The sequence below is a fragment of the Lepidochelys kempii genome, chromosome 1, assembly GCF_965140265.1.
Source record: "Lepidochelys kempii isolate rLepKem1 chromosome 1, rLepKem1.hap2, whole genome shotgun sequence".
NCBI classification, from domain to species: Eukaryota; Metazoa; Chordata; order Testudines; family Cheloniidae; genus Lepidochelys; species Lepidochelys kempii.
Genome location: NC_133256.1, coordinates 78,020,886 through 78,034,649, shown reverse-complemented (window position 1 = coordinate 78,034,649; position 13,764 = coordinate 78,020,886). Strand labels below are relative to the sequence as shown.

The 13,764-nt window shown below is 40.2% G+C and overlaps 1 protein-coding gene across 8 annotated transcripts in view; it reads left to right on the top strand.

The window, feature by feature from the left end:
- The first annotated feature begins 6,792 nt into the window (after positions 1-6,792).
- Positions 6,793-13,764, top strand: part of KLF12 (KLF transcription factor 12) — a 370,074-nt gene continuing 363,102 nt past the window's right edge. For 3 of the 8 annotated variants that reach the window (XM_073346709.1, XM_073346774.1, XM_073346719.1), the window contains exon 1: positions 7,416-7,584. The gene's annotated coding sequence lies outside the window, so the exon portion shown is untranslated. Of the gene's footprint in view, positions 6,926-6,999; positions 7,362-7,415; positions 7,585-7,903; positions 8,297-13,764 lie in introns of those variants that run through there. The other 5 variants (XM_073346748.1, XM_073346757.1, XM_073346728.1 and 2 more) reach the window with 5 other exon arrangements.

Below are 13,764 nucleotides of genomic sequence, written 5' to 3'. Positions count from 1 at the left end.
CCCTTCTCTTACAAAAGGTGCCATGAGATCTTCAATGTCTACATAGAATAGACAGGAGCTCAGCTTTTAACGCACCATTTATGTACCTAGAAAGAATGCAGAGAGCTAGTCCTAGCAAGATTTGAACCTGAAGTTCTAAAAACTCTAAGCATTCCCAAAGTGATTCTTAGGCCTAGACACAAAGCTATACCTTCCAGCTATAAGTTATTTGCAAGTGAAAGTCCAGAACATCCCATTTTATTAGTGATACTCTAATTGTTGTTGTCTCTTGGGTCATGAGATGACCTTTCCTGCCATTTTTAAAAAACAATTAAAACCAGCATGGTATACTGGTGATATGAATAACACAGAAGCAGCCCCTTTCCCTTCACTGGTCACTTTCTGCTCCCTGTTAACTCTCCCCAGTGCATGATTTTCTTGTTCTGGAAATTTCCTCTCCCCTCCCCCACCCTTTCTGGGGCTGGACCTTTAACTCTGGTAAAATCAAGCGGTGGCCTCCCTGAAATGGCCGCTCTAGAAGTTGCTGCATATTTTGCTCTTCTACTTGGTATGTTTTCTCTTTCATATTGTAGAGGAGATAGATGGCAAGCTCTCAGAGGAAGCGACTCTCACTGGAGACAGGGAGTAAAGGTGTGATAATTTTTTAAAATTAGCATTCAAGAAGGAATAACTAGACTGAGCAATGGCATCTGTAAGGGCCATTTGACTCAAGAAGTAGGCTGAGGCCTTTGGCTTAGAAAAAGAAGATTGGGTTTCAAACTGATCTTGCATATCCTTCATCTGAATCAACTACAGAAGCATGGCAACCTCAGAAATCCAGCAAACGAAGTAATGCAATTAATACTATGCAGGCCTAGTTTCCTAAAATATGTACCTCAGCAATATATTTGCCTATCTAAATCTGGAAAATTGCACATTTTTATCTCTATCCCTGGAGAAAAACAAGCACATATTTTTTTCCACTCATTGTAACTGATTTCTTTCCATGTTAAAAAGTTAAAAAGCATTATAGTATCAAAAGGGCTCTATTATACACACTGAGATTACAAGGAGTGCACTCAGTTGTTGTTGTTTTTAAGCAGAGTGGATGGAGGAAAAGAAGCTTAACTTCTTGGCATTCAAAAATGAACAACGGTTTATTCAAAGTGCAGGAAAACAAATGTGGAATACCCTAAAAAGCTCAGATCATTCATAAGTAAAGTGGTGCTATGGCTCATAGAGAATACTCTACCACTATTATCTAGTAGTCACATTCATAAGCTTTTGGTCAACCAGTATGATTAATAGCCATTTCATTATACAGGGTCATAATATGCATGTAGTATGGTTGCCAACCCCCCAGGATTGTCCTGGAGTCTCCAGGAATTAAAAATTAATCTTTAATTAAAGATTGTCATATGATGAAACCTCCAGGAATATGTCCAACCAAAATTGGCAACTCTAGCATGGAGCCATACAAACAGATAAAGGATGATGTCTCTTCCCTGTAGAGCTTACAGTCTGAGGTCCAGATACTGCTATTGGATCAAAGTGGCCAGACCCTTGTACCCATACGCAGTCCCATTGAATTGTTTGAGGTTCTGAAAGATGATCATGGATCAGATTTCAGGACAGGGGCCTACATCAGAGAGCCCATATTTGCTGATGTGATCAGTTCCTCGGCAAAAACATTTATTTCTTTGCCTTTATTCAGAAGAGTTGTGAAAGGATTGCAAAAGGAATTAGTAACACAATCCCTCAACTGTAAGTATTTTAACTGATTAACTGTCACCCCAAAGGTTTCCTCAAGTTCAGCAAATGAATACAATCTGTCTTACAACATATATCATGTAATTTGTTAAGGCTTTTGTTTAATCATGCATCCCAAATGAAGGTTTTTTGTTTGTTTGGTTGGTTGGTTGGTTGGTTTTGTTTAATTTTCAGTTAGGAAGTGAAATCTGAGTAGAATGGAAAAAACTAAAAGTGAACTGAAAATGCACTTTTAAAAAATTAAAGAATGCCAAATTAAATATTGGATGTCTCAAACAAGTAAGAAAGAGGAAAATTCAGCACATACTGCTTTATTTTAAATATATCTTTATTTGTCTCAGGCCTACATTGTCTAAATATGTTATTGATTTCCTGTTCTGACTTGTCCTGATGCTTAGAGCCCTGCAAATCTGCAGATATCTGTTTATATCTGCAGATATCCTCATCCGCAGATGTGGATGCCGATATTCATGGACATTGTTTGTGGACCGCAGATGGATGCAGATCCAAATTTTATTATCTAAAGCCCTGCAAATCTGCAGCTATTTACTTTATATCTGTGGATATCCACATCTGGATGTGGATCCAAATTTTGTATCTGTGCAGGGCTCTACTGATGCTACAGTGTGCTCGCTGCTGGTGACGACACACATAAGAACCTGACTGCACATAGCCTACTGAGGTAAGTCCTTTCGGAGAAAGCAACATTCCATGTGGAAGAAGCCTGGAGCATACTGAGACCTGATCCTGCCATGACTTAAGCATGTACTTAACTTTAAACATGGAAGAAGCTAAACTGAGTTAAACAGAACTACTCATTTGGGTAAATCCTTGTAGGATCAGGATCTAAAAGACAGCATAATTAAGGTGCAACAGAGTGCAGAGGTTAGAGGAGGATAGCAGGAAATAAATTTCCCTATCAGTGGCAGGGGAGAAGCCTGGGAGGTGCGAGACAAAGAGGATGAGGATGGAGATTTCAGTCGATCTCGTTTTTGAAAAAATTGGCAAGTTCTTATGCAGAGAGGAGAAAGGTTTTAGGAAGGAGCAAAAGGCTGGAAGTAAGTGGGAGTGTGAGAGTGAATGAGAGTGGCATAGCAGTACTTCTTTGCAAGGAATATGGCAGAACTGAATGAGGAGATAATGCATTTGCAGTGGACGAAGCACACATGGTCCCTAGAGGTGTTCAGTGGTAGAGCTGGTATAAACATAAAGTTTTAAAAAATGAATATTTCAGAGACTAGTTTGTTCTACTGGGTTTCAAAAAGGGTCAATTTTCTATTCTCAGAGTTTTATGTAGAAATATTTTATGGATTTATTTAGTTTTCAAAAGCTAAATGTGTTGTTTCAAAATTCAAAATTTCAATTTTTTAAAAAAACTGTTTTTTAAAAACCCTCACCAATTACTAAGAAAAACGATGAAATCCTCCAACCCCCGAAAACAACAACTAAAATGGGCAAGAATGGAAAATTTGGAGGTAATCAAAATGTTTTCACGGGTATTTGGCTTTGAAAAATTGTCATTTTTTTTGAAAATTTTCTAACAAAAGATGTGTGTCCAGCTCTGCTCAGTGGCACAAGAATGAAAATAAAGGAATTGGGTATAAGGAATGAGCCATGATTGTGATTTAATAGGGGACAGACTTAGTAAAAGTGTGTGACTGAGAACTATATTTCTCTATATATCAATAGTATATAGCAAATATTAATGTACATTATCCCTATTTCTAGATCAGTCTATTGATACATAAGCATGTAACACATTTGGATTTCTACTGCAAATGCAGTCATATTTTTACCTTGGATACAGTCCTGCAAATTCAGGTATATGGGTAATAGTTCCTAGAAGCAGGCAACAGACCACGTAAACAGCCAACATAGCACATAATGAAGTTCACAGAGAACAAATTTTGTAACCACAAAATGTCAGCTCCACCAACCTTTCCTCTGGATGATTTCCTTAGATAAATTAGATAAATGGATAAAATATTCTCAGTGTGATAAAATAAATATTGATGGTTTTAATATTTTATATGAAATTCAGTAGAAATGAGCTTCACCTGCCTCTCACTGCACAGCAATGTGTATAACATGTTTCTCTGTTATGTACCTCATCACAATGTCTACATGCAATCATCTTCCTACTATCACTATTCATTTTTCATGTGTCAAGTGCTCATTAACCCTTTAACCCCAGTGAGTGAAAGCCAGTGCTATGATTTTTCCTTATAGGACATCCAACACTGGGAAATCGCTGCTGTTAGTTCCAACTGGTTAAGAAGAATGAATTTAAATGCTTATGCTTTTTATTGATAATTGTGAGTACGTGATACAAGTCTATCAGGGGAGTGTTTCCAATGGAGTTCTATAATAGTCCACTAAATATGGTAATCTGCACTTTATCTTTTAAAAGTCTGATTTTAAAATATTGTGTTACAACTCTACATTTTGACAATGGTAAAATATTATCTTATTGAATTTAATGAATGATAATATCTGATGAGATTTTTGGAATGTGTTCTATATAAAAATAGTATTATGAAGGAAAGCTGCCATTCACTTGTTGAAAGTTGGTGAAAACACTACTAATTCTGATTTGTTAGCATTGTGTACTTACTTTGCACAAGAGTAAATGACTACACAAGATATGAGGCAGTGGAAAATTAAGCCTAATCTCTCTCTCTCTCTCTGTTGCACGTCTGTGTAAATGTATATTTGTATATGCTTAACTTTGCACACTTGTTATCCCTCCTTTCCTTAGCTCTGAAGAAAATGGAGTTCAGAACCAGAGACAAGTAGCTGGTGACGGTAACTAGCTCTTTCTTGCCAAAAGAAGCCATATGGAAGTGGTTCACGTTATAATAGTTAATGACAAATTGTATGAAAAGACACACAGTTGTATATTAGAGAGCTGGATTTAGCAACAAATACATCATAGTATAAGGAAGTGGAAGCTGTTTGTGGTTATTTTGGCCTCTTAGGTAAATACTGTGTAGCCAAAGAAACATTACATTATGTATGCTACAAGTAATTATATTTTGGTAAGTTTCTATAAATTACCCAAGAACAACAGGAAGCCAGTCTGGTTTACTGTGTAAATATGCATATAAACAGGATTGGTTAAATGTAGTTATATATTTTACCTAACAAGCCAGGTAGTAACCTATTAAATCTATTGGAAGATGATCTGCCCTATTTGTTTTAACGTGTTATTCACCAAAAGGATTGTAATAACTGCTTTAAAAATTATGGGTTGGATCTTCTGGACCAGCTGAGCTGCACTTGCTGCAGAACTGATGTGGGGATGAGAAAGGAGGGAGGTGGCTTTATGCCATTTGTACATCCCCTTGATACTGAGGCTATCCAGGGGCCAGTTGAGCCCCCAGAGGAATTTAGAGCAGCCTTAAGGTAAAGGGTAGGTAGCACAGAACAGCTATACTAGCTCTATATCACCCAAGGATTCACCTACACTGGGGGGATTCCCATTTAACCAGCTTAAAACCACTGCTACTGACGTGTTGTAAATAGGTCATAAAAAAACCAGGATTTGGCTCAGAACACTCTATTGTGCAAATACATATTTAGGTACATGTTTTATTTTTTTAAAAACAAAACCTTGTAAGATCTCTTTTTAAAGTATTTCCTGCAGTTTTACTGTCACTGCTTCTCAAAAATTTAACATCTTGGAGGTAATATTTTTATTTCACAAAATACCAGAGATTATTCTTGCTTTTTAATCAGTTAAAAGATATACAATATTTGCCTAAGTTTTTAGTATTAGTTAATTTATTGTCCTAGCATTATTTTAAATGTTTAGAATCAATTTATCTGTGTATCTTTGATACATGGAGATCCTGATCCTGCAGTCCTTACACATACAAATCTCACATTATAGGATGTTCTGACTGAGACAGAACTACAGAGATGACACTCGGATTTTGCCAAAGAATATTTTACATCTTTCAGGAAAACTAATTATTTTATTTAATTACATCTCTTTTAAAGCAGGGGTGTATTTATAGGAACTATTGTGTTGACATAAATCCAAAACAGGTCAATGGTTAAAAACATGTTGACCAACAGTGTTCTGTACAAATAATGAGGAGTCCTTGTGGCACCTTAGAGACTAACAAATTTATTTGGGCATAAGCTTTCCTGGGTTACGTAAATAATACAGTTCAGTAAATATCCTCATGTCTTTTTAATTCAAGTACTCTGCCAGTGGGTCGCTTTTCTCAGTTTTCGTTTGTCAAGCCCAGAGACCAAATTGTTAGTATTGCTAAAAGGAACATTGGTTTATGCCTATTTCATTGTTTTGTGTTTCAAACTTTGACCATCCGGGTGACTCAGAGAAATCAAATCTTGCATTTTCAGTTTGGTTACTGTTTTGCATGTGTCATAATTTCACTTCTTCTTTTAAAGAGACACTATTAGTATATATAAAAAAATCACACCTAGGTCTGATTCTTTTTAACCTGCCATTGTTATAAGCAACACACAGCAGTACATCCAACCCACTCTTCCCTGCCCTTCCTCTCAGTCCCCCCTCCTTTCACACACACATACGTTCCTCAACTACCCCTCCGTGCCTCCACAATCCCCAGTCTGCTCCACCAAGCCCCTCGCCCCAGTAATCTCTGCTCATTCCTAAACGCCTTCCCATCTGTTCCTCAGCTCCCCATGCCCCCCAAAGGCTGAGCTGTTATTACCCCTCCCCCCCATCTCCTTCACCATCCCATCTCCCCTCCCCGCCTGGCTCCTCCACCCCTTGGCCTCGCTCCCGCTTAGCTCCTTATCCCCCCCCCGGCAGATCTCCATCTACCTCCCCCGCCCCCGGCTCCCCTGCCCTGTAGTGTCCCCCCTGAGACTCGGGGAGAGCGGAGCCCAGGTACGGCTCCCCCCCCCAGAGCCGGCGGCTTCCCCAGGCAGACGGGCACGTGCAGCTCGTTCACACACGCTCGCGGGGCCGCCTGAGGCGGAGCGCGAGCGTGTGTGCACGAGCGACCAGGGCACGTTCGGAGCCGGAGCCGGAGCCGGAGCCGGTCCCGGCGCAGCAGCAGCAGCAGCAGCAGCAAGAGGCACGAGCGCGCCGGCCGGGCGGTGGGTGTTCCCAGCCCACCTCTCAGGATGGGGCGGGGCCGGCCGCGCACCGGGGATTTCAGCGACCAGAGCCGCAGCTGTACGGTCCCTCCTCCTCTTGCTCCTCCCCCGACTGATTGTTTTGGGGGGCGGGCGGAAGGGGGGATACATTACATGCCAGCAAAGCAGTTTAGTTCCTGCTGATCCATCACACGTACAGAAAAGGGACTTGCCCGCGCGCGGGGCTTGGTTTGTTGCTGGGGGAGAGAAAAGGGGGCCCCTTTTGTTTGGGTTGCCTTCGCCCCTCTGCTCCGCCCTCCCATCCCCTGCGTCCCCTCTGGTCCCCTGCGCTGAGGAGGGCAAAGAGAGTGGGAGAAAAGGCTGCCTCGCAACCCCTTTCCCCCCTTCTCGAGCGGGCCCCCAGTGCAATTCGATGCGTCCCTGGTAAGGCTCCCCCGCGCTATATTGTGTCCTCTCTTGTTTCTGAAGCCTCCACCCACTGGCCCACCCTACATTTAGCACATCATGTGATCCGGGTAAGTCATTTGCAAGTACAACAGTTCTCTGTGTTGCCCCCATTCATTTCCTGAGAACTGCATAGAGCAGCAGAGGGAGACCGTGTGAGTGAATGCGTGTGTGAGAGAGAACGTGTGTGTGTGTGTGTGTGTGTGAGAGGGGGGGGGGAGGAGAGAGAGGGAGAGAGGGGACTCTGTATAAGGGAAAGAAAACAGTTTCTCCTGCTCTGCAGCTTCTGTTCAGGTCTGTGCCTATTCCATTTCTTATCAGAATAAACATACCTTTTCTTTTTTTCTCTTGCTGTCCCAATCAGTCAGCTTTCAGATAACATTTTATTTTCCTGTCATTACATTATTGTAAAATGTTGGAAGGCTGATCTCTCGAATGGGGCAAGCGCTGGAGGGCAGGAGGGAGAAGCTTTTGCAAACCAAGGATATGTGCAAGGCTTTTATTAAATTACCTGTAAAAAAGATGTTTAAAAAAACTAAAAAAAAACCCCAAAAACCTTTGTCAAATAATGCATGCTAACATGTAGTTTACACAGAGTGGGACTGTTTGGTCATGTAAGTGACAGTGGCAAGGAAACAGATCAATGTCATGTTGAATTTGGGGTTGCTGCTCTAGTTTGTCATTCAAAAAATCTGTTTGTGTGCATGTTATTTGGAGGAGGAGGGTAACGGGTTAAGGTGGGGATGACACTGTTGGCATTAATAGTGGTCATTGTGCTACAGTCGTTATTGTCTCCAGTAGTAATGATGTGTAACTGTCACTTGCCACAGTGCATAGTTCATGGCAGTAGCTGGGGGATGGCCTATGGCTGTTATTTTCAATTAAGGTGGACCAAGCTAGAGTTGGCAAGGGAGAACTTTACATTGAGACCAGTCATGAAGAGTGTTGAGCGTCAGCTTGGGAGCCACCGCAGCTTGTCTGTTATAAGCTTGCTGTAACCTGACGAGTGAGTGTTGACCTCAGTGACATTAGTTTGTGTTAAAGCAAGAGGCTTCTATGCAAGAGGAATCAATTCTGATTTTATTCATAATAGAGCCTATTATTGGAACTTTCTGTGACCGTTTATATTGAGGGCAAAAAAGAACTTGCAAGAGCTGATTAATAGTGTATTTAAACTGAATGTTTGGGGGGGAAGTACCAAATCCTTTGTGCTATGTGTTCCCTCCATCTCTCCCACTCTATTCTCTCCCCTCACAAAAAGCTTACAGTTCTGTGTATCTTAACAGTAATAATAACTTTAATTCAACTGATAAAAGCTGACTGTGCTCAGTTAAAGTCTAAGTACAGTGGAATTTATAATCTGGATAAATAGCCTATGTAGTTGGTATTGTCACTTTTACTAATTTTAACTATTCAGATTGTTAAAGAACTGTTCTGTACAGATAATTTTAAGAAATTCCATTGAATAATGTTTTTTTAATCAAACTGATTAGTTAAAAATATAAGTAAGGACTGTTGTACCAGTTCCTCTCCAATGCTGGGGAAACAAACACTCATATTTACATTAAAACATGTGCATAGAACTGCTACAGCAGACGAGTGCCAGTCAAACAAACGTCACCCTGTAAATCCACCTAAACCATTCCATTCCCTTTTCTTACTGGAGGATAGAGTTGTTTGGCAACGTAAATGGTCTGACATAAAATTTTGCTGATGACAGGCAGGGTGGTGCAGGAGTTTGCAATGTGAATAGGAGTGGTCACTTTTAAACACTGGGTGTATTCCTGTTAGATTTTTTTTTTAAACTGTCATTTACAGAAACATAATTTTAATTCAGTTTCAAGAAGCAGTAGCTGGGTTATTCAGTGTTAGCTGTTGTCACCACCTATTGCCAGATATGTTAAGATATGTATTTTATGCATTTAAAAGCAGAACAAAAATGAGTAGATATTATAAAATATATTGAAGATAAACAGTTTAGTTTGATTTTATGATTTATGTCAGCTTTGTAAAATTCTAAATGTTTGTGGCAATTTTTTTCCTGCATAAGTGGCTAACCAGCTCTTTTTTTTCATTGTCAGTCATGGTATAAATTTTTATTTTATTTTATTTTTTGCTATGGCATGCAGATATTCATGGCAACTTTGCAAGGGTGCTTTATATAGTACTGGTGCATGACCTCCATTTTCTGGTTGATCTCCAACTCTAAAATGTTAAAGGAACAGCAGAGTAACCTCGAGTGTAGAATTAGTAACTTTGCTGGAGATTGGAGATGGGGTGATATGGGCATTTTATTGATCATATAAAGCTATACTAAATCTAGACTGAGTGTTCGTTTTTTTCTCTGTGTTGTTTTTTTTTAAAAAAGCTTCTGAACAGGACACAGTCAACTTAAAAATCTCATTACTGTCTGAAAATGTTGTACCGTCTAGGCAGTGGTTCTCAACCTTTCCAGACTATTTAACCCTTTCAGATGTCTGATTTGTCTTGCATACCCCAAGTTTTACCTTACTTCAAAACTACTTGCTTACAAAATCAGACTTCAAAGTACAAAAGTGTCACAGCACACTATTGCTGAAAAATTACTTTTTCATTTTTTCTGTATGAAATTTTAGTTTGTACTGACTTTAGTAGTGCTTTTTATGTAGCCTGTTTATAAAATAGGTAAATATCTAGATGAGTTGATGTACCTCCTGGAAGACCTCTGTGTACTCCTGGTTGAGAATCACTGATCTAGAGTCCCAAATGAATCCTGTGACCACCATTGCTGAAAGAAGTTAGCAAATACAATATTCTCTTTTTTTTTCTTCATTGTGGCTTTGGCTACATTTATGTACAGTCATTTTCACTGTTTTGCTGATGGTCATTTTGCCTTGTCTTTATCATGCGCTAGCATGTTGGCATCCCTCTTTCACTGCTCTGGAGGAGCTCACATGCACATATGTTCCCCAGGTGCTGGAGCATGTGAGGCTTACCAGAAGCAGCAGAGCTGCTGCAGTTTCTGAGTTTGGGGCAAGGAGGGTATCTGCTTTTCCAAGGACTCCTACTTGGAGCCAAAAAGGGCCAGGAGGGAGTGGGTAGCCACATGAACACCCATCTTTCCCTGGGCCTTTCATGGAAATGGAGCTTTAGGAGATGGGTTGGGCAGGGAGTGATGAAACCTGACCTTAAGTGCTGTGAAAGCCTCCATTTTCTCCTTCCTGGAACACTGTAGAGTCTGGGGAGAAATTGAAGGTTGATGTGGAGGTCAGAGAGTTCTCTCCTTTCCCAGGCCCCTACCTGCAATCCAGGAGCAATGGGTGCCTATCATAGAATATCAGGGTTGGAAGGGACCTCAGGAGGTCATCTAGTCCAACCTCCTTGCTCAAAGCAGGACAAATCCCCAATATTTGCCCCAGATCCCTAAATGGCTCCCTCAAGGATTGAACTCACAACCCTGGGTTTAGCAGGCCAGTGCTCAAACCACTGAGCCATCCCTTCCCCCACAATGCCTAGGAGGTGGGGTGGAAGTAGGAGGAAGGATTCTTGATTCCCTTTTCTACTTTACTTGTCTAGATGCTGCTGTTGTTATGTTAGAAGCTGGTTGACATGTGCAGGGATGAGGGTTGTGTTCAACCACTTTTGCTGGTGGTGTTCTCAGGCCTGCATGTTGTCCCTTGTAAAGATTCTTAATTGACCTAAGTAGAAAAATCCTTGTAAATATTTTTAAAGGAGTTTTGTTGAGATTTAGTACAATTCAAAGGCTGCTCTGTTAGAATTTTTGTTGAAACTAGGCAGATCAGAAAATACTCAAGTTGGCTGTCACCTTAAAAGAGAGGTCCTCTAATATTTTGGGCTTGATTCTGCCCTCTGCTATGGTGATGCACTGGAATGGGCGTGGTAAGGGGCTTAGATTGTAAACTGTTTGAGATAGGGACCATCTTTTTGTTCTTTGTACAACACCTAGCACATGGGGGTCTTGGTCGACGACTGCAGTGCCTAGGTAAAACCACAATACAAGTAATAATAGATGGAGCCTTTTTCCTTTGAGTATACCAGGTAGGAGTGCTCCCAAACACTCAAGCGCCTTTTATTATACTAGTGTCAATGGACAAAACACTAATGTAATTCAGTGGGAGCACGACTGAGCCCCAAAAAAGCACTAGGGGGGAATATTCAATCCTTGTGGTGTGGTTAGGGTTTGGGTGTGCCAAGTCACATCCAGTAGTTATGAAAATGAGGGTACAGCTCCTGAGCAGAGAGGAAACAATGTACATCCACTGTGATAAACTGAGATGAGCCATCATACCCTGAAGCTGCAGGATTGCGTTTGTGAAGGTTGTGTGGCTGGCACTGCTCTTCACATTGCTACCCAACCTCCTGATCTGCTCCTTACAGAAAGGGGTAGCATTTTGCTGGTGGAATGCTGGAAAATATATCTTAAAAATGTATCTGATACTGTTGCATTTAGGTCAAACATTGTTTCCTGAGGACACAATTATGTTTGAGGGAATATTTATATTTGTCAAATCAGCTGTGTGTGCACCCACGGATAAGATACTTTTGTATTAGAGGAATGGAAAAATAATTAACTTTATTTTTGTCAAATGTTTTATCTGTGGCTCATCAAGGTTGTTCCCTCCCCCCATTTGAATGGAAATGACTGTGGTTTACCTTTCTCCGATATACAAAAAATAATAATTTCCCCTTCCAAGAAATTAGGTTTCATTTTTGGAAAAACTGATATTGGTGTAGCACTGAGGCCTTGACCTTCTCAACTCTTGGCTGGTGGTTGTTTACTACAGCTGCAGTCTGTGTCTGCTTGGAAGGGGAGGAGCTCAAACACAAACATGCTCACTTTCTCCAACTAAGATGAAAACATATTAAAAAGCCATTACATTTCATAGCAAGCATTAGTGAGACAGAGTTAAACAGTCATATTGGGGCTTTTCCTATATTCCTAAACAGAATATGCTAGGTTATATCTGTAAGATAGACTAAGTCTTGAAAGTGCAAATGTGAAAGCATGAAATGGCTAAATGTCTCATGCACTGAAGAAAATATTTGCTTTTTTAAAGATGAAATACAGGCTTGATGTTAGGAAAAGAGAAACAAAATATTTTACCCCAGTACTAAAAACATTTTAATATAGGTCAGAGTTGTTCAGTCAATCAGGAGCACTGTGTAACTTTACCCAGCGAGACTGAACCCAGGGTTCAGAAAGCGAACATTACACAATCCTCTTTTCTCAACTGAATAATATTGAAAGGGATTTTTTTTTGTTTGAAGGCCATATTAGATGAGAAATTAAGCAAAAGAGTAATATTTGAAGAATCACAATGTCAAAATGACTGTTTTAGTTTTAATATTTCTAAAAATAACTCTATTGAAAATCTTGGCAAGAGCGTTGACTCTAGTTCTAGTACTTGTCAGTGACCATTGGAAAAGTGGACAAACTGGGACAACTTCTTTTCAGAATGAAGATTTTGCAGTGTTTTCCAGTTAATTCATTCTGTGTGTGTACTTCAGGGTTTGTTTCCAAGCAGCAAAGTCAGTATAAGTGTGTGTTTTCCCTCTGGTTGTCTATTCTTAAGTCTTTTATTATTATACAGAGTAAAATCATTTGGTTACAAAAAATTGTTAAAAGAATTTTTTGAGGTGAGACAAGACAAGCGTAGAATTAACTTTGCTATGAAGTCAACTTTGAGTACTCTGCATAATGGAAACATACTGGGCCATAATGGAAACATACAGGGTGTGTTACTACCTTGCATTCCACTATAGGCTCTGTTTGTATTTACCATGGTTTATGGTAAGTGCCACAAACTTGGACTGGTTGAGCCAGAATCAAGCTATGAGAAATGCACAAAATAAGTATTGCATTTTCGTGGAACAGTTGTTGTCTGTATCTTGTTTGTGTATGACAGAGAATTTGGCCTAATGCAAGAACTGGAGTCTGGAACTCTTTAGTTTTAATCCTGGCTGCACCACGTTATGGCCTTGCATGAATAATTACCCCTATCTCATTTTCTCTATCTATGACTTGGGGCTAATGGAACATAGAAATATATGTGGTAATACTTAGCTCACAGGGAAGAACTAATTTATTGGTGCTTGTAAATTGTTTTTGAAGAGGTAAGATAGGCCAAATCTAGGGATCAGAACCAGCCAAAGTAGTAGACTTGGGTGCTGGGTGTCTCTCTTGTCTACTGGTATCTACCTCCAGTCCTCAGAATACAGCCCACTCAAGGAAATCTCCTTCTACTTCAGCCTACTGTTTGAAGTAGCTTTTATGGATGCATTGTATCCCTGCTGCAAAGCAAAATACTAGAATCTGGGTAGCACTGGACCTTTGGCACTGCCCCTCCTTGCCCCTGTACACTGTTCTGTAGGGAGTCCCAATGCTTGTCCTCAGGCTTCATATTGATTACCCCTGAATCATGTTTCCATACATATAACTGTATTGGTTGACTTGTCATGGGAGCCTCTACAGCT